The 18,772-nt window shown below is 39.7% G+C and overlaps 1 long non-coding RNA gene across 1 annotated transcript in view; it reads left to right on the top strand.

The window, feature by feature from the left end:
* Positions 1-18,772, top strand: part of LOC129048947 (uncharacterized) — a 34,818-nt gene that overhangs the window by 4,955 nt on the left and 11,091 nt on the right. The window contains exon 2 of the long non-coding RNA XR_008511655.2: positions 18,203-18,325. This is a non-coding gene — a long non-coding RNA (uncharacterized LOC129048947). The remainder of the gene's footprint in view (positions 1-18,202; positions 18,326-18,772) is intronic.

Consider the following 18,772-nt stretch of genomic DNA (forward strand, 5'->3'; position numbering starts at 1 on the left):
GAGGAGACAATGGGGCCACGAAGCTTCTACATCCTGTCCTTCTGACTCTTCCTTTGGAGTTGTTTCCAAGGTAACTGATTCTCCCTCTCTTCTTGACCCTCTCCCCACCTCCCTGCCACGCTTTCACTTTGGCTTCTTGACTTCTGTTTTTCTATTAAGTAGGAATAAGCAGTTCTCTGACATTCTGAGAATATCAAAAGCAAAAATAGAAGAGCCATTTTGTTGGGTAGCAGAAAACACGTTTCTTATTTCTCTGTTGCATTACATTCTATTTCTCTATTCTTTTGTTGCATTGTCATAATTTTTAATACCCAATTTTAACAAGAAAATATCTTTTAAATAACCACATTCCTAAGACAGGTGGTCCACGGGGTTCAGTTACCCCTGCAGAGTGTTGTCACAAAATCACCTTGAAATGTTTGTTTATAAACTACTTCAAGTAGTGGTTGCACCAAACCTAATTGCTTCCAGAGAGAAGGACACAATAGACTGCATTACTCCTCAGACCCCCTGGCTGATTCTCATTTAGTCTGCAGCTAACTCTTAAGGCCCACTTATGTTCCTAGCCTGGCCGGCTCTTATTTTCATGGCTGCTTTAGTCACAATTTACAATCCATTTTAGACATGCCCCCACTTCTACCATGTAGTAGGAGTTCCAAGAAGGAAATATTATCCTCAATCAGAGTGACCAGGGAGAGAACTAGTAACCAGTACTTTTTGTGTATTTTCCGGGCCTCCACATTTCCCAGAAGTTGTTTTAAAAAATCTATTTTCTGCCCCTCTTGAAACACTCTATTCAAGAACTCAGTTCTCTGATGGCCACCGCACCATTTCTTCATTATGCCCTGGGTTCCTTGGCCACCTCCTGCCTCACACAGAAGTTAGACAAAAAGGCAACTGTTAGAAAAAGGCAAGATGTGGAAACAGAAAGCCATGGCAGCAGCTGCTGAGCTAAGCAGCCTGATAAGGGGGAACAAATTTGTGCCCTCAGTGTTTGTTTGGAGGTCAGGGTGGTGGCCCAGCAGGATAGGGAGAAAGCTCTTTGTCTACGGTGTGATTTGCACATCTGGCCTATTCAGCATCCCCTGGACCAGCTGACCCCTGTCACCAGCTTCACTAGCTCCTTCATGGGCTCCAAGCTTGTTAAGCTGTAATGAGCATATCCTTGAGTTTCCTAATTAACTTTGCAACAGTCCTGACACACTTCCATAATGGGAAACAAAAATATTAATAGTTTTCCCCATTGACAATCATTTCTTGGTGGGACAAAAATCATCAGTAATCTGGAGGAATCCTGGGGTTCTTACTAGAGTTTAGGTTATTTTTGATTTAAGTGTTTTTAAACTGTGTTTTCTTTGCATATAATCGGTGAGATGAAGACAGGCTGTTCCCAGTGCATTTGGGTTCTCTTCAACTCTTTATCACCTCAATTGGTTTTTGTTTTCCCTTCTCACAGATTTAGCTACTTGACTCCTCCTCTCAGTCTGCATTTAGCCTCCAATCCCTTGGCCTGAGTCACTGAGGATTCCCCAAAGAGATGTAATTTGTTTCCTTTGCGTATTCACAGGTTTTGAGCTTCAGCTTGTGTAGTTTGTTATTGTAATGGATGTTATCTGTGTCATCAAGTAGCCCACAGAGCAGGCATTCACTCAGCTATGGAACCGAGCAAAGATTTTGACCACAAAGCTAATGTTTTTCCCTCCAGGTCATACCAATTGTTCACCAGAGGCACCTTATTTTCAGGAATACTTGTGCTTCTAAGAGCAGGTGGATTTAGTTCTCCTTAGCTTGAATTTTGGGTTTAGTATCAAATCTAAAAGACTGACTCACAAAGGGTAAAAACTGGAGACTGATTAAGCAGCATACAGATGATATGGAGTGGAGAGATATCTTTTTGCTTTTCAGGCATTGTAATTAGCTACACACTTTATTTATTAATTTATTTTTATTTTTTACAGACTTGACACTGCTGTTGCAAAGCAGATTTTGAGATTTGAGCTTCAGCAGCATGTTATTTAACAGTTTGATTTGCACAAGGCTATAAACCGAGGCTGCCATTTAAGGTTGTCGGCTCAGATTTTTGCCAGTATAAATTTCATGTTCTGGCCGGGCATGGTGGCTCACACCTGTAATCCCAGCACTTTGGGAGGCCAAGGCAGGCAGATCACTTGAGTTCAGGAGTTTGAGACCAGCCTGGGCAAAACCCCATCTCTACGAAAAACACATCTGTATTCCCAGCTATTCAGGAGGCTGAGGTGGGAGGATCACTTGAGCCTGGGAGATGGAGGTTGCAGGGACCCAAGATCGCACCACCACACTGCAGCCTGGGTGACAGAGCGAGACCCTGTCTCAAAACAAACAAACAAACAAATAAATAATTTTATGTTCTTTGTATAGTAGCTAAGAGCTTTCTCTTTAAAGTCAGATACATCTGGGTCTAGATCCCAACTGTGCCACTCACTAGCTGAGTGATCCTGGGGGATTTACTTGATTTCTCTGAAGCTCGGTTTTCTTATCTATAAAATGAAGATAACAATAATAGTATTTAGCTTATAAGGCTGTTGTGAGGATTAAGTGCCTGGCACATAGTAGATCTTTAGTAAATATTAAATATGACTATTGTAATACCTCCTCTGTATTCCCACAAAACAATTCTGGACATGTAATAATTGCTGAATAAACATTGATTAAAATGCACGTAAGTGAATTTTCAAAGGCCCAGGCTTCAAAGGCTTAATGTGAAATCTCTTTAAGGCAGGTTAATGCCCAGAGGTAGAGGCTGAATATTCATTGAGTTTCATTATATTTAAATTATCACAGTGCATGTGGTTTAGACACACACACACACACACACACAGGTTTAGATACAATGTGAGGTTCTATTAAAATGGAAGTCAGGTGAAGGTCCCCTGGGCCCCACTCATTTCAAGTTGCAGGTAGGTTTACTTGCACTACTGGCCTTTACTAGTTCTACCTCTACCACCTATCAAATACCAGGACCTCAGCTCACCCCAATTTTGTGCATATCTGGGAGTCCACCTAGCAGAAAGGCAAGTTTTCTATATAATCTGAGATACAGGTGTAGCTCCTCTGCTCCCCTTTTGCTCACTGGGGCTGTGGCCACCTCTTTCAGCCCCCAGCACTGCTGGAACTCAGCTCAGATTCCCTCTTGTGGCCCTGGCCACCTTAACTTCTGAAGCCCTTTGGATAGCTGCTTCCCAGCTGGTGCTGCTTGAAACTCTGCTGTTTCTATAATACCTCTCTCTGTATTTCTGTGGTTCTTCACTCTTTGTCTCCTGATGTTGCAGGGTAAGGTAGAAAAGTCGGGAACTCCTTGTGACATGGTCCCTTTAGATTTACTACCCTCTCAGAAGAGGGCAGGTTCCCAGCAGAATGGCATGGGCCTCTACAGATTCCATTATTATATCTCTTTTCTTATTGGGGCACACAAATGGTCCTGGGGAAAGACCAGACCAAAGTGGATTCCAGGACAACCTCATACCATACTGTGAACTTGTGCTTTCTCCAGGGCCTGCTTCTAATGCTAGCCTATCCTGCAAACATTTTTTCTCTACTATGTTTTTTTCTGGAGGGGAGAGACTCTCCATCTCTGCATTCAAGCTTCATTAGGCCCACCAAGTTTAGAGGACATACATGTCAGTCAATTGTAACGAGGCTCAAGTTCCTCTTCATGAGGCTCCAAGGCCCCCTATAAATCAGTGATGTACCCAGATGCTCCATAGATATCCCTGACTACCCTGCCACATTTAAGATGTTTGTCTGCCCTGGGCACATGGCAGACCTCTGGAGGAAGCTGTGTAATTCAGAAGATATCCATCCAAATCCAGGCTCTTAGACAGCCGAGATACTCTGCCACATATCATTAAAAACATTTCATTTAACAAGATGTATGTGACAGAGATGAGGAGAGGAATGGAGTTTCTTCACAAATCAGAAGTATTGAATTTGAGCTTTCTAAAATTCCTCCTAATTACAGGGTACATGAAATTACATAATTCTAAAGTTGGAAGGGATCTAGGTTTTATAATATATCAGTGATGCTGCCAAGAATAGAAATTTTGCTCCCTGAGAAGTTTTCCAGAGGCAGCGTGGCTCAGCAAGCCGGCAGTGGTGAGATACCTAATGAAATGGGGGAAAACCCCTTCCTTTCAGGAAGAAAACCATTAAAAAAGGATGATTGCACTTGGCAGTCATATTTTTACCCTCTTATTTTTCAGCTTTTATCAAGCCTCATGTTAAAAAGGACGTGTTCTCCTTTATAAGAAGAATGTGAGAGACTGGATTGATAAACAGCCCATATTCTGAGCACTAGAGCTATCATAAAGAGAAAGTTCATGGCAATTAATAGATTCTAAGAATTTTTTATCTAATCACAAGAACTGACAAGCTGTAGCCAAGCCAAGAAGATAAAAATCCTAAAGACAATAAGAAAGGATTTAAAATAAATGAGAATTAGTAGAAAAGCTATCAAATTGGAACAGTATGTTTGCATTTGTAAAATCTTACTTACTATTCTATATATAGAATATGACAGGATATTGAATGGGATTTTTCTTATTATCCCAGGATTTCAGCTAAAGCTGCAAGCTAAGGTTAATAAGTGGTACCCCACATTCTATAAAGAAATCAAGGAGCCACCAGACATGGCCTCCAGTGCTTTAAGGAGTGGCCAAAGGGATCCTCCAACTCTCACCCCCACCACGCCATGAGCAGAAAGCTAGACCCCATGGCTGAGGAGAGTGTGTAGACAAAGAATGAATCCACCAAGGGGGTCACACATGGAGATGAGATCTGCTCTAAGAGGGTACCCGGTGTCTCAGTCTCTGGCTAGCGGCTTAGCAAGCTGCTCAATTTGGGAGGGCCACCAGGGTGGACTGCCATGAGGCATCTCATGAGAGAGGCTGAACCATGGCCCTGGAGGTAGGGGATTCTGTAGGCAGAGGCGGACTAGAGAAGTCAGTGACTATGGGAGGAAAGAGAGCAGTTTCATGGTGGAGTGACCTCCTCCTCTTCACAATGGCTAGGGTGAGTGGAGATCCTTGAAAGTCAGGGAATACCATAGAAAGTAGCTGAGTCATTTGAGGGTTGTGCACCCATGAGGGGGCCTGTTTGGGGGAGGAAGTTGTAGCAGTAAGAGGCTGTGGAACTTGTCACCCCAGCTGGAACCTGAGCAAAGGGTCACAAGAGGCCAGCCAGGGAGCTTTTTTCCTAAGCTGGGCCCCTTCAAGGGCATCCAAGAAAATCTGCTCTTGCACCCAACAACATAGCCAGTTTTGGGACACTTGCCCACAGAGGGCGTCAGCAGCCATGAGAGAACTAGAGCACAATCTAAATGAAAAGGTTTTTTGCCCTTTAGCCTCTTGAATTAATTTCCTAGGGCTGCTATAACAAATTATTGTAAACTTGGTGGCTTAAAACTTCAGAAATGTATTTTCACACAATTCTGGAGGCCATTCAAGGTGTTGGCCAGACTGTTCTCTCTCTCTCAGGCCTCTAGGGGACCATCTGTTCCTCACCTCTTCCAGCTTTTGATGACTCCAGGTGTGTGTTGGCTTGTGGCAGCACCTGTCCAAATGATCTCCACAGTCATATTGCCTCTTCCTCTTCTCTGTGAGCTTCTCTTATCTATGTTTCTTATAATAAGTCCCTATATTTAGGACCCTCCTGGTTGATCCAGGATAATCTCAACTCAAGATCTTTAACTTCATTACTTCTGTAAAGACCTGTGTTTCCAAATACATTCACAATCACAGTTCCAGGAATTCGGATGTGGACAGATCTTTTTGGAGGTTACAATTCAACTGCCTACATTCCTATCCCCTTTCCTCCTCCAGCCATGTAGGAATCAGAATTAGCAGGATGAGGGGAAAGAGGAAGGAAGCACAGGTTGTGCCCCTCCCTCACTCCTACAGAGGCTCCTCATTCCATGGGAAGCAGGCCCAAGCTTGGGAGAAGAAGCCTGAAATGAATGTGAAATTGGAACTTCACATCGTACCTCACTAAACTTTCAAACTGAACTTTGAAGTTTTGAGATCTGCCTGAGATTTTCTCAAAGGTCATGAAGGGGAGACTGGACCAAGCATAACTAAAGACAGTGATGGGAAAGGATAAGACAGACATTTCCTGTTGTATTCCATTGAGTTCAGTATATTCAATAAACTAGTTACACTAATATTAAAGTTCATGCTTTTCTAATATAAGAGATCTGGGTTTTTTTTTTTAATAAGAAAAGCACAATTTAGAGGCAAAGCATGCTAATACATATTTTCAGTGAACATCATATTAGGAAAGGACTAGCTGTTTGGAACAAATATCTATGGAAATCTAAACTATAAAATTGTATTAAATGCCAATCACTGAAGCGAGAAGAGTAAGAATATGCAGTTCTTTTAATAGCAGATACTCTTGTCCACCTGCCCGACCACCAATTTCAGATGTGGACTGATAAGGAAAGTACAGTGGAACTATTACCTACCTCAGTCCATCAAAATTCTAGTAATGCAGCCTCAAATCACCTCAAACTTGCAAGAGCTCTGTCACATTGCTGGCTACATTGAGTTATTAATGGAAACCCAAAGCTCAGATGAATAACTAATGAGGCAGCTGTCTATTTGAACAATTGACAATCTTTTTTTGGGATTACAAAAACTTTAAACCTAAATACCTCTATGTTCTTTTATTCCTTTTCACTGTAATTTCGTTTGTTTCAGCTCATGTTTTCGGCTTGTTGCAATCTTTATAATGTTAACTTTGTAATCCAATGTGTTAGTGGTCCCTCAGAGTTTTACGTCGTATGCGTTAGGTAAACTGGCCTTCTGGGCCTACATTACCAGGAACTTTGGAGACAGGACACGGTCAAAGGCAGTTGGTACAGTATTCAGTCAGCTAAAACATAACACTGGGAAGCCCTCATTTAGTAATTTTTGCAGCATCGGGCTTTTTAGAGAAAGAGAAACACTAATAAAATAAGCTAATATAGAAGTCAGTAAGAAAAAAACTACATATTAAGGATGGACTCGGTTGCATTCTACCCAATGTCTCCTTTCCCTTGTGCCCCTACAGTAGTTATAGGTCTGCAAAGGGAGAATTCATCTTTACTTTAGTAATTTTTAATCATTACAAGGAAAAAATAGAAGAGTGGATAAATCTATTTTCAACAAGATGTGAAACCCCTCAAAGATCCACTTAACCTCGAATTAACCAGAGAATAGGGTCATCTGTCCAGATGAGCCTATTATCTATTTTTGGTATTTAAGCTATTTAAGCTATTTAAGCTATTCTTTTCTATGCATTAAAGGATGGTTGGAGGTATGGTGGAAAGGGGGTTGTAGGGCAGAGAGAATTTAGTAGAAGAAAGAACTGACAAGAGAAGTAAGTAATACTAAAACGTGAGGTTCAGAGATCGAGGAACCCTGAGCACAGGCATCTTAGTTAGATGTAGCTTATGGACCAGCTACCATCCTTCTGAGAGATAATTTTAGCCAAAACAAAAAATGCTATCTAATTAGATGACACATCTGAACTAGAAAGACAGAGTTCTATAATTACCTGTTTGACTCTCCCATTTGTAGAAGTGTCACCCCAGCAGGCAATTTATTAATTTATTAATCATTAGGAAGAAAGCGAATGCTATTGTCTAACTTGGAGGTGTTAAGGTTTACTTTCATTAATGCTCTGTTATAATACCAGGGCTTTAAAAAGGATTACTGAGTACAAGAAACATAGATTTAAAGTGAGTTTTCCTATGCGTGTGTCTCATGCTTGGATCACATTCAATAATCCATGTCAGGCATGGATCCTCTTGACTTACCGTTGTTATTGGTGGATTATGTAGCTACATGAAAACCCCTGGATGCTTCTGCCCTGGATGTCCTGAGACTGCCTGGGATCCTGGACCACACAGCCTGTTCCAGCCAGTCATGGTTCCTTGGGAAGCCCAAAGCAGATTTGATCATAATCCTGCCTGGCTCATTAGGGCCAGAACATGGTAAATCCCAAAAGGCAAATATACCTAAATGCTAAAGTTAATAAAGCAGAAAAGATGAGCATATAGTGACTTCTAACTCTAAAACTTTGGTTGCTGCAATGGAAGGCACTGTGGGTTTTTCTATGCTGTAAAACCATGGACAACAATGATCTCTTAAGAGGTTCGAGGAGTTAGTTGGTTTTTAGGATACTATAAAAGCTTAGGATGAAAGAAATCAAACCTTAATACTGGAGATGTGTGTGTGTGTGTGTATACACATACACATGCTTGTGTATATATATACATATATGAGAGGTTCAAGGAGTTAGTTGGTTTTTAGGATACTATAAAAGCTTAGGATTAAAGAAACCAAACCTTAATACTGGAGATATATGTGTGTGTGTGTATATATGTGTGTATATATCTCCAGTATTAAGGTTTGGTTTCTTTCAATTATATATATATATAAAATTTGTTTATTGAGACAGAGTCACTCTGTTGCCCAGAGTGACACTGCACTAGAGTGTAGTGGTGTGATCTCAGCTCACTGCAACCTCTGTCTTCCAGGTTCAAGTAATTCTGCTGCCTCAGCCTCCCAAGTAGCTGGGATAACAGGCACACACCACCACGACCGGCTAATTTTTGTATTTTTAGTAGAGATGAGGTTTTGCCATGTTGGCCAGGCTGGTCTCAAGCTCCTGACCTTAAGTGATCCACCCGTCTTGGCTTCTAAAGTGCTGGGATTACAGGCATGAGCCACCATACCCAGCCAGTACTGGATATATTTAACTCAAGTTTATCTATCACAATGAGATTACTGCTTATTTCTTGGGTAAATATAAACAATTGTACTTTGGAGCCAGGGTATTGAAAAGCTAACAAACGTGTGTGTGTGTATGTGTAAAATATGTGTACAAATAAGTGGTATATAAACAAGTTATATATTATTTTTATTGGTTTTATTATAGGTATAACTTTTTTTATTGGCAACCCAAAGTAGTAGGTGCCTTAGAAATAGGCAGGAGTTACAGAATAAGAAATATAATATACTCCTTTACTTGCTTTGGCATTAACAATTCCATAGTTATCTTTTAAGATGTCTGCAATTTAGATTCATCAGAAAAAGGTATGTTGAAAAGTGAGTTTTCTGGAATTTCTTCTCTGAGGCGGAACACCCGGAATGCATTGATGCTGGGCTCTACAACTTTGTCACTGAGGATTGCTGCTCTAGTTTTTCTCTTGCTTCTCCTTGCTTTTGCTTAAGCAGTTGCCTCCTCCTGGAGCACCCTTTACTCATCGATGTCTGAACCATTAACGTTCTCTAAGGCCTAGTTCATGTACCCCCTTACCCTGCAAGCTTTGCCTAGTACATCTTTCCTCTCAGAACTTTCATATCACTCAGGGTATTAGTCTGCACTTCAAGTGAGTAAGTTCCCAAATCTTCCTCCTCCTACCCCCCAACAAGACCTCCTTTCCCTTCTATGAATTCCACATTTTGAAAAAGTGTGTTACTCAAGTAACACAGTTTAATTAAGCACATATTTATTAAGAAAAATTTCATCTATTCAATCAGTGCTTTTTGTTTAGGCAGTTATTGTGTAACTGTCAATAATGTCATTTTTATTTAGTATTATGAGTTGGATAATCACATGAGTCTCTGTCATAGATGTGGCACTAATTATAATAATGAGGGAAATGTTAAGTCAGCAGTTAGTGGCCTAACTCCAGCTGTTGTGCTACACTTGCGTCCAAGGTCATGCCTGTTCTGGACATAGTCCATTGGAATACTGAAACTGCCAAATGTCAGTCTGTAAAATTATGTCACCCACAGACTGTATCCTAGAAATTTCAAAGATGTCATTGACAAGCAATCAAAGCTACTGATGAGCATGAGCTAAGTGGTGTTAACACAGAGTTGATATTATTTCAGCCTAAAGAAATTTGACCTTTTGTTTTAGCTAGTGTGACACGCTTTCAGTTTCTGCAAAGCTGAAAAACTTTTGAACCTAAAGTCTTCTAAAACCTCAGGCTCTGGAGAGGCCAAAGTGAGAATGAGAAACCTTTATTCTAAGGCTCCCTGATTCTTTTAGCAAATCTTACCTGGATTCAACACTGTTGTAATTTCAAAGGTTCTGGTTCCAGGAAACATTGCTCATAGGTGACTGTCTAAAATGTCTACTAGTAACTGTTAAAGGAAAAACTTAGAGTAAACTTTAGTGTCACCCATTCCTAAACATTGACTTGGTTGAGTTTGGAAGAAATACACTTCTTATCTTTAGTGTCATAGAAACAATCATTAAAGAGAGAATTATAAGAGTAATAACTTATTGTAGTCCTACTGTGTATGCCAGGCACTGAATGAGACATTTCACAACTGTTATCTGTATTCCTCCAACAGCTTTGTAGAGTGGGTCCTATCATCTCAATCTAACAGATATGGATTTATATTTTTGGGCAATTAATTTTTTCACCTTTTTATTTTGTGCGCTTCCTGTGTTCAGACTCACCTTTGACACTGGTTATCCACAGAGTAAGTTTATTGCAGCAGAAACAAAAAGAGAATCAAGAGAATTGGTTCTTGTCTACAAAGCCCAAACAACAGGCTTGAAGAATACTTTCAAAGTAAGTTTTGACCCACAACAGAAAATATATAAATTCCTGGGCTAATGGTCTAAAGAAAGAAAGACAAGCAATTCCCAGTTTCATATTTTTAAAATAAAGACCTTCCCTGTTTCTAGTCCACTATGTCTAAAGTACAGCCCTTTGGGTCCCCAACTGAGAGTCTGGAATATCTACTAGTTCCCCTCCTCCTCAGAGGGCCCTGAACTCTGATTTTTATCTTCAAAAAGTGGTGTAAAGCAAAAGCTCATCTAGGCCTCTAAGCCTTGTAACCATTGCTTCCTGTTTGGGGCCACTTAGGGCTGCCAAATGACTCATGGTCTCACTTCTCTGCACTTGCCTTCCTCAAGGTTCTTGGTCTCTATATTTACATGCCTTTGTGTCTTAGCTCAGCCTGCTATAACAAGAATATCACAGGCTGGGTGGCTTAAGCAACAAACATTTATTTCTCACAGTTCTGGAGGCTTGAAGTCTGAGATCAGGGTGCCAGCATAATTTGGTTCTTGGCAAGGGCCATCTTCCTCATGGGGGCCACCTTCTCATTGTGTCATCACACGGTGAACAAGGAGAGAGAGAGAGGAAAGAGTGAGCTCTCTCCTGTCTCTTCTTATGAGGGCAGTAGCCCCTTCATGAAGGCTCCACCCTCATGACCTAATCACCTCCCTGCCCTGCCTCCTAATACCATCACATTGAGGGTTGGGGTTTCAACATATGAATTTGGGAATACACAAGCATTCGGTGTCTAGCACTTGGTAACGCTAAACTCTACCTTTTGAGCGCTATCTGCAAATGACTGTCACTGCTCTGCTCAGCTGCTGCTTTCTGTTTTTCTGCTTGGTTTTTTCCACACCTCACTGCTTTTGAATGAGTAAATGCCTCATAGGAAACACAGGGTGGAATGTGCTCACCTCAGGCTTTCCCTTCTCTATGGGACCTCAGCTCTAGGACCTTAATCCTGGCTCCTGTGTAGAGCTCAGATGCCTTCAAACAGATGTGTATTTTATTTTTTAAAATTTATCTAGCTCTTGCAGTTGTTTCTTAGCGGGAAGTTTGGTTGGGTGCAGTGTTGTAGTCAGAAATGGAAGTGAGAATAGTGGCTAGAAGAGATGGTGTTTTGAGAATAGGACTTCAGCACCCCTATGCAGTCTTTATGCCCCCCTCCCCACCGTGTTCCTTAGTGAGCAGCAGAATGTTTGCCCTTGTGCTGGGATCAGTGTGGAGGTGGCAGCAGCTGCTGGCAGACCCAGAGACCTGGCCATCTAAAGGCAAGGATACAGTAGCAGATGATGATCAAGGACGATGTGCCCTGAGCCTGCCCCCTCACACACTTCAAGGCCTTGTCTCTCCTTAAACTCAACGTAGAGAAAGAAGAGGAGAGGAGTGGAGGGTGGGAAACCTGCACTGACTGAATGTACTCTGAATTGACTAAAGACTCTGTTTTTCTCATCTGGTAGAAAGGGGACTCAAGACAGAACTTAAAAAATTTACATAATGTAAAATTTATCATTTTAACCATTAAAAAAGGCAGAACTTACATTTAGTCATAGAAAAATAAAGACAATTTTTGCACCTCTGAATTTGGGACCCATGAAGGTCATTCCTGCCTATGGGATCATACTATATTACTCTGTGACTTGCTTAACAATATGTCATGTAAATTTTCCCCAGGCAATGTATGTAAATCTTCCATTTTCATTTAATAGATGCATAGTATTCCCTAGTAAGGTCGGATTTAATTTATTCCTCCATTCTACTATTAATAGGTACCTAGAAGATTTTTTAGTGCTTTCCATTATTAACTACATTATCATGTTGACATACTTTCCTTAATGAATGACAAAATTCCTTGGAATGGAAGTGCTGATGTAAAATATATCGAATTTAAAATTTTTATGGATTCTGCCCAACTGCTTTCCTCAAAATTACAGCAATTTACATTCTCACTAATGGTATACAAAAATGTCCCTCTTTCCATACCCATAAAACGCTGATGCTATCAGCTGTACTCTTTTTGTTAATTGAATGAAAAACAATACTTCATTATTGTCTTAATTTTTACTTTCCTGACCGCTAGTGAGAGTGAGAATCTTTTTATATTTGTATTGTCTATTCATAATTTCTTTTCTAAAAACTGATGATTTGTTTCCATCATCCATATTTATACTGGGTTATCTTTTTTAAACAATTTATAGATATCGTTTGTATTGGAGGTCTATTATCCCCTTTTCTGCTACATAATAATTCTAATGGCTAATATTCGTTGAGTGCTTATATTGCTTATCCTGGACTTAATGCTTTAAAAATATTCTCATTAAGTCTTTATAAAAGGCTCATGTTACTACTGCACTCACTAGAAGGGCTAAAATAAAGACAGTTTGTAATACTAAGTGTAGGCAAAGAAGTGAAATAATTGAGACTCACACATTGTTGGCGGAAATACAAAATGGTACAACCATTTTGGAAAACAGTTTGACAGTTTCTTATATAGTTAAACATAACATGTATTGTATGATCCAGCAATCCTACTCCTAGATATTTATTCTTGATAAATAAAAACATATATCCACAAATATATTTACTTGAATGTTCATAGCAGACTTATTCAAAAGAATAAAATAGCCAAAAATTGGAAAGAACCCAGATATGATTTTGATTTTGGTTTTATCAAATTCTTCTTTTATTTCTAAAAGTCTTTACCTTATACAGGTCATTCCTGTTTTGTTTGGTACATAAGGGTTTGTGGCAGTTATAGTTTCCTTCTATCATTCAAAATATCCTGTTTTGTCTAATTAAGGCTTTTGCTCTGAATTCTAATTCATCTGATATTAATTTTGCCTCCTTACTGTGGTTTGGTTTTCATATGTCTCATATATATGAACTTTTTCAACATTTCTTTGACAGAGCTAATACAAAGTTGATATTCACTGAGGCACCAATATCAGTACATGTCTGACGTCTGTCGATGGACATGGAAGTATATTAGTTGAGTTTCTGTGAGTTTCAATCAAGAGTTGAATGAATACAGGTGGTATACTTTTTTTTTTTTTTTTTTTGAGATAATGTCTCGCTCTTTCACCCATGCTGGAGTACAGTGGTGCGATTTCAGCTCACTGCAAGCTCCGCCTCCTGGGTTCACGCCATTCTCCTGCCTCAGCCTCTCTAGTAGCTGGGACTATAGGCGCCCACCACAGGTGGTATACCTTTTTAATCACTGCATGACTTTAAAACTTTTTGTACTCTCTTTGCATTCGTAAGTGTAGGATTCTTAGATTATAGTCCTTTTGTCTAAATTGTGAATATTGTTCTACTAGCTACTATATGTTGCAAATAAGAAATTCAACACTAATCTATTTTTTTGCATTTTACTTTTAGAAGTTGTAGTCCAAAGTCTTATTGACTTATATTCCCCCATGAAGCATACCAGAATTTTGTTATTGGCATCCAGAATTTTACTTAAATAGAGACCTACCAACAAATGAATAATGAAATTTTCATTTTCATGATGACTTTTAATATCAATATTTTAATAGCTTAACAATTGATTCAAACAAGTGATATGTCACAGTAGGTAATACATATCTGGAGAGATGAGAAGAGAAATTACTAACTGAAGTGATTTTGGGAAGTCTTGTGGGGAGGTTGAGGTCTGAGTCGAAGTGGATGAGACTTCAATAAACAGAGGGAATTAAGATAGGAGATTCCAGTCAGAATGTTTAGCATAAGCAGATTTATAAAGGCTAAACATTGAAGAGTGTTTAGAGAATGGAAAGGAGGCTACTGGAGTTGAATAAAGGGTAATGAGAAACAAGGTGAGAAAATATTCTGGGATCAGATGATGAAGGACCTGGAATGCCTAGCTGAAGAGTATGAAATTTACTTTTTCTGCAGAGGGAAGCCTGGGAAGGTTTGTGACGATGGAGTAGAAAGAGAATCACAGATGGGGCTACTTCTCTGGCCCGAGAGAGATACAATGAGACCCTGTGCATGGCAGTGGCAATAGGATTGAAGATGTGTGGACCACTGCAAGAGCCATTACAGATGGAGAATCCTGGACGACCATTAGGATGTGGAGAATGAGAAGAGTGAAAAGTTGAAAATAGCTTTGAATTTTTGATCCTGGGAGGATGATGGTTCATGATGTTTGCTTCTAGCTATAGGCTAGAATTTGTGTTTTCCACAAAGAATAGTGTTACAGTCTCATGGAAAGGTCTATATAGGTACTCTGAAATATTACCGTATACTTTAAAGAACAGACCCTTAGGTACAAGCTTCAGAGCTGCCATCAAGTTCTAGCAACTTTCTGATCATATCAGAGGTTTGAGTCAGAATTTCTAGGTCATCTTTCAGTTGGGAGGGAGACATAATGATAAAAAGCAAATTGCTGAGCCAAGAATGAACTGAGAAAGAAAATTTAATTGTGGTTATTTGTAGGGAATAGTATTGCTATTCAAATTTTTTAAATAATTTTACATTTACAAGCTAGTACAGAGACTTCCCATATACTCTTCACCCAACTTTTCCTAATGTTAATGTCTTATATAACCATAGTACATTTTGTCAAAACTAAGAAATTAACATGAGTACAATGTTATTAACTAACCTACAGACTATATTCAAATGTCACTGGTTTTTCCAATAGTATATTCTCTTTCTGTGTAAGGATTCCATCCAGGATACCACATTGCATTTTGTTATCATGTCTCTTTAGTCTCCTCTGACTTGTAATAGTTTCTCTTTCTTTGTTTCTGACATTGGCAGTTTTCAAGAGTACTAATCAGCTATTTTGAGGAATGTCCCTCAATTTAGGTATGTCTAATGTTCTCCTCATATTTAGGCTATGAACTATAAGTTTATTGGAAACAATAACCCAAAGTGAGGTACTCTTCTCAACCCATCATAACAGGGGTATGTGACATCGTTACTCATCATGGGTGGTGTTAACTTTGATCATTTGGCTAAGTTGGTGTCTGCCATGTTTCTCTGTTGTAAAGTTACTAATTTTCCCTTTCCATAACCTAGTCTTTGGATGTGAGTCACTAAGTGCCCCCCATTCTCAAGCGGAGAGGAATTAAGCTCCATGCCCTTGAGAGGGAAAGGGCTCCATATATTTTTTGAAACTCTGGGCTGGGCTGACGCCTGTAATCCCAGCACTTTGGGAGGCAGATGTAGGCGGATTGCCTGAGGTCAGGAGTTCGAGATCAGCCTGGCTAACATGTCGAAACCCCATCTTTACTAAAAATACAAAAATTAGCTGGGCATGGTGGCAGGTGCCTGTAATCCCAGCTACTTAGGAGGCTGAGGCAGGAGAATCCCTTGAACCTGGGAGGTGGAGGTTGCAGTGAGCTGAGATTGCACCATCGCACTCCAGCCTGGGCAACAAGAGTGAAACTCTGTCTCAAAAAAAAAGAAACTCTGCAATCCCCGCCTCCTCCGTTTATATATTCATTTCAAATAGTGACAATTGTGTTACTGATGTGATAGGGGCCTCGGTGGGGGAGATCGACTGCAAGTGTGCTGGATGAGTATGAATAATTGCTCTTGTTCCTTTAGGATTAGAATAGCAATAAAGACATTTGCTTGGCTGCCAAATCCTCATGTGTCTTCAGAAAGTGAATTTTAGAGTTGTCTTTCTCATGTAAGGGAAGCACAGTGAATGTTTTTTGGGAGGAATATATTTTCCATATTGGTACTCCATGATATGAAAATACTACAGAGATAACTCAGAAATATCTCTGAACAAGACTTTTATAGCTTTGGAGGTTCCTGCCTTTTGTTTTCTATAGGAGACTCTCATATTGTGGTAGATGGTATAAAGGGAAACCTAGGCTGTCTATAGTGTTAGCCAAATGTGGTTCAGCATGGAGTTTGATGGAATTCTGCCTCTAATTATTTTGCTTGCATGGAAAATCAGAGTAATAAACATGGCAGTAAAGACTGCCGTGGGTAGGAACTTCCAACTAAGTGGCAGTCTGGAGGCCGGGGAATGAATTGTTTTTCTAAAACTGCTATCTGCTTGACCCATTGTATATTAAATCATATGAGTTAGCAATAACAGTTCCTTTTTTATAATAGGTGTATTTGCACTTCCATAAATTCTGATTTAAAAGCTCAGATGTGGAATTTGGCAAGCCTGCAAATCTATATTAGAGTTTAAATTCCTAATATTTTTATTGTTTAATGCATAACATCCTCAGGTTTTCAGGACTGCAGCATGAACAATGCAGTTGTATAACATTGAATCCCAGTAGCCTTCATATCAGAACTTTGCCTACTTATCCAACTTTGTCTTGAGCTTGCAGTCTCTGATAAATGGAGTGATACACTGTTAGTTTATATATATCCATTCATTCATTGTTTATGAAATATCCTTTTTGCCTGGTACTATGTTAGACTTTGTATACATTGTCTCATTTAGTCCTCAAAATAATCTTTGGGTTTGGTAGTGTTATCTCCATTTTACAGATGAAGAAAAGGAGGCTCAGAGAGGTAGGATACTTGCTAGCATAGTTCTGTTTCTCTCTCTCTCTCTTCTAAGAACTAACCCCACATCTAAAGAAGCTGGTCTCTGAAAGAGATTTTTTGGACAGAACCTCATTATTGATTGGGGCCAGCGATGAATATATCACCCAAGCTGAGCCAAACAAATTTTTTTCTCCTAGAAATATGAAGTTTGAATTCAAACACTGCAAGTCCCTGCTTATGGCTGGAACATATAGACTTGACAGGCTTGGAGAAGTAGATTCTGATAATGCAGTTGGAGAAGCATCAGAGGCAGAGAATATGAGAGTGAAGCAGCTGCAAAGAGAGAAGCAGGGGTGAGAGGTGTCATGACAGCCTTGCAGATCCTAATTTACGGCCCTTTTGAGCTCTAGCTGTATTTCTACCCATGAATTCCACAAGATAGCCCTATATCCTTATAAGAAATTCCCCATTTTAGCATAAACTAGCTAAAGTTGATTATTTGCAATTAAGAAATATTAATTAATACAAGTAACATATGGCAGAATTTGCACCCAGGTATAATTCACGGCTATGTTTGTAGCCACTACACTATATTACCTTTCTAAAGAATTGCTTAACTCATGCAGTGTTCTGGGTGAAGATATGAGAATCATGCTAATGACCATTTATCATTAATTTATTTCAATGATAAAGGAAATATATCGCCAGTTTATATACCCACTCATGTACAGATTGAAAGAAGCAAGACAATTGAACAAATTTCTTTGCTGCATTAACTCTTTGCTGCATTAACAACCCTACTCTCATTATCATCATCATCATGTTAAGCAAGCTAGACTATACAGGACTATATACCCGGGAAGATCTCCAATTATTCTGCAAATCTCATATCTGGTTTTAGATCACTGACATGCAGTTACTTCAGGACTGTGTCAGACACCATAGGGTGTTCACCAAACCTGATGCTCTTCCTCCTGGACACAGAGATTTGCTACATTTCCCAGATACCCTTGAAATTAGTGTGGCCATGAGACCAGATTCTACCTAATAGAATATGAGCAGAAATGATCTGAACTACTTGCAGGCCTGGTCCATAAAAACACCCAATTGCCATCCTCTGTGCTCTTCCCCCAGGTCAACAATCTTGGAAGTCACATATTGAAGCTGGAGGAGCTCCAAGGCAGAAGGACTCTGAGTTCCTGAATTATTACTTAGAACCCACCTTTAAGTAGAAACACTCATGTACAGGAGCAAGAGGTACATTTTAATTTTGTTAAGCTATTAATATTTTGGAGTTTATATGTTACAGCAGCTGGCATTACCATAACAGGGATCATCTCTCCCATTTACAATTAATTAGCACACATCCCAAAGCAGGACAGCTTCATTAATGGATACATCTTATTAAAAAAGAAAGTTCTTCAGTGCTAACAGGTCATGTTTAGAATTTTTCCTTTTAAGTCTTGACTCTATGCCAGGCCTGCCAGGGAAATAGGATGACTCTGCTTGATTAACATCCTGAGAATTTGGAGTTATGAAAGAGACCAGTGTTTCCAGTACTTGATGAATCACATTTCTAGCTATTAGCCTGGCCAAAAAAATTATTCCTCAGTTCCTAGCAGACCCTGTCACCATAGAAGAGAAACTCCCCCATGCCAGGACCCCTACTAGTTGTTTTAGGGTGAGTTTTCTTCAAAAGAGTTC

Source organism: Pongo abelii, chromosome 9 (assembly GCF_028885655.2).
Source record: "Pongo abelii isolate AG06213 chromosome 9, NHGRI_mPonAbe1-v2.0_pri, whole genome shotgun sequence".
Taxonomy (NCBI): domain Eukaryota; kingdom Metazoa; phylum Chordata; class Mammalia; order Primates; family Hominidae; genus Pongo; species Pongo abelii.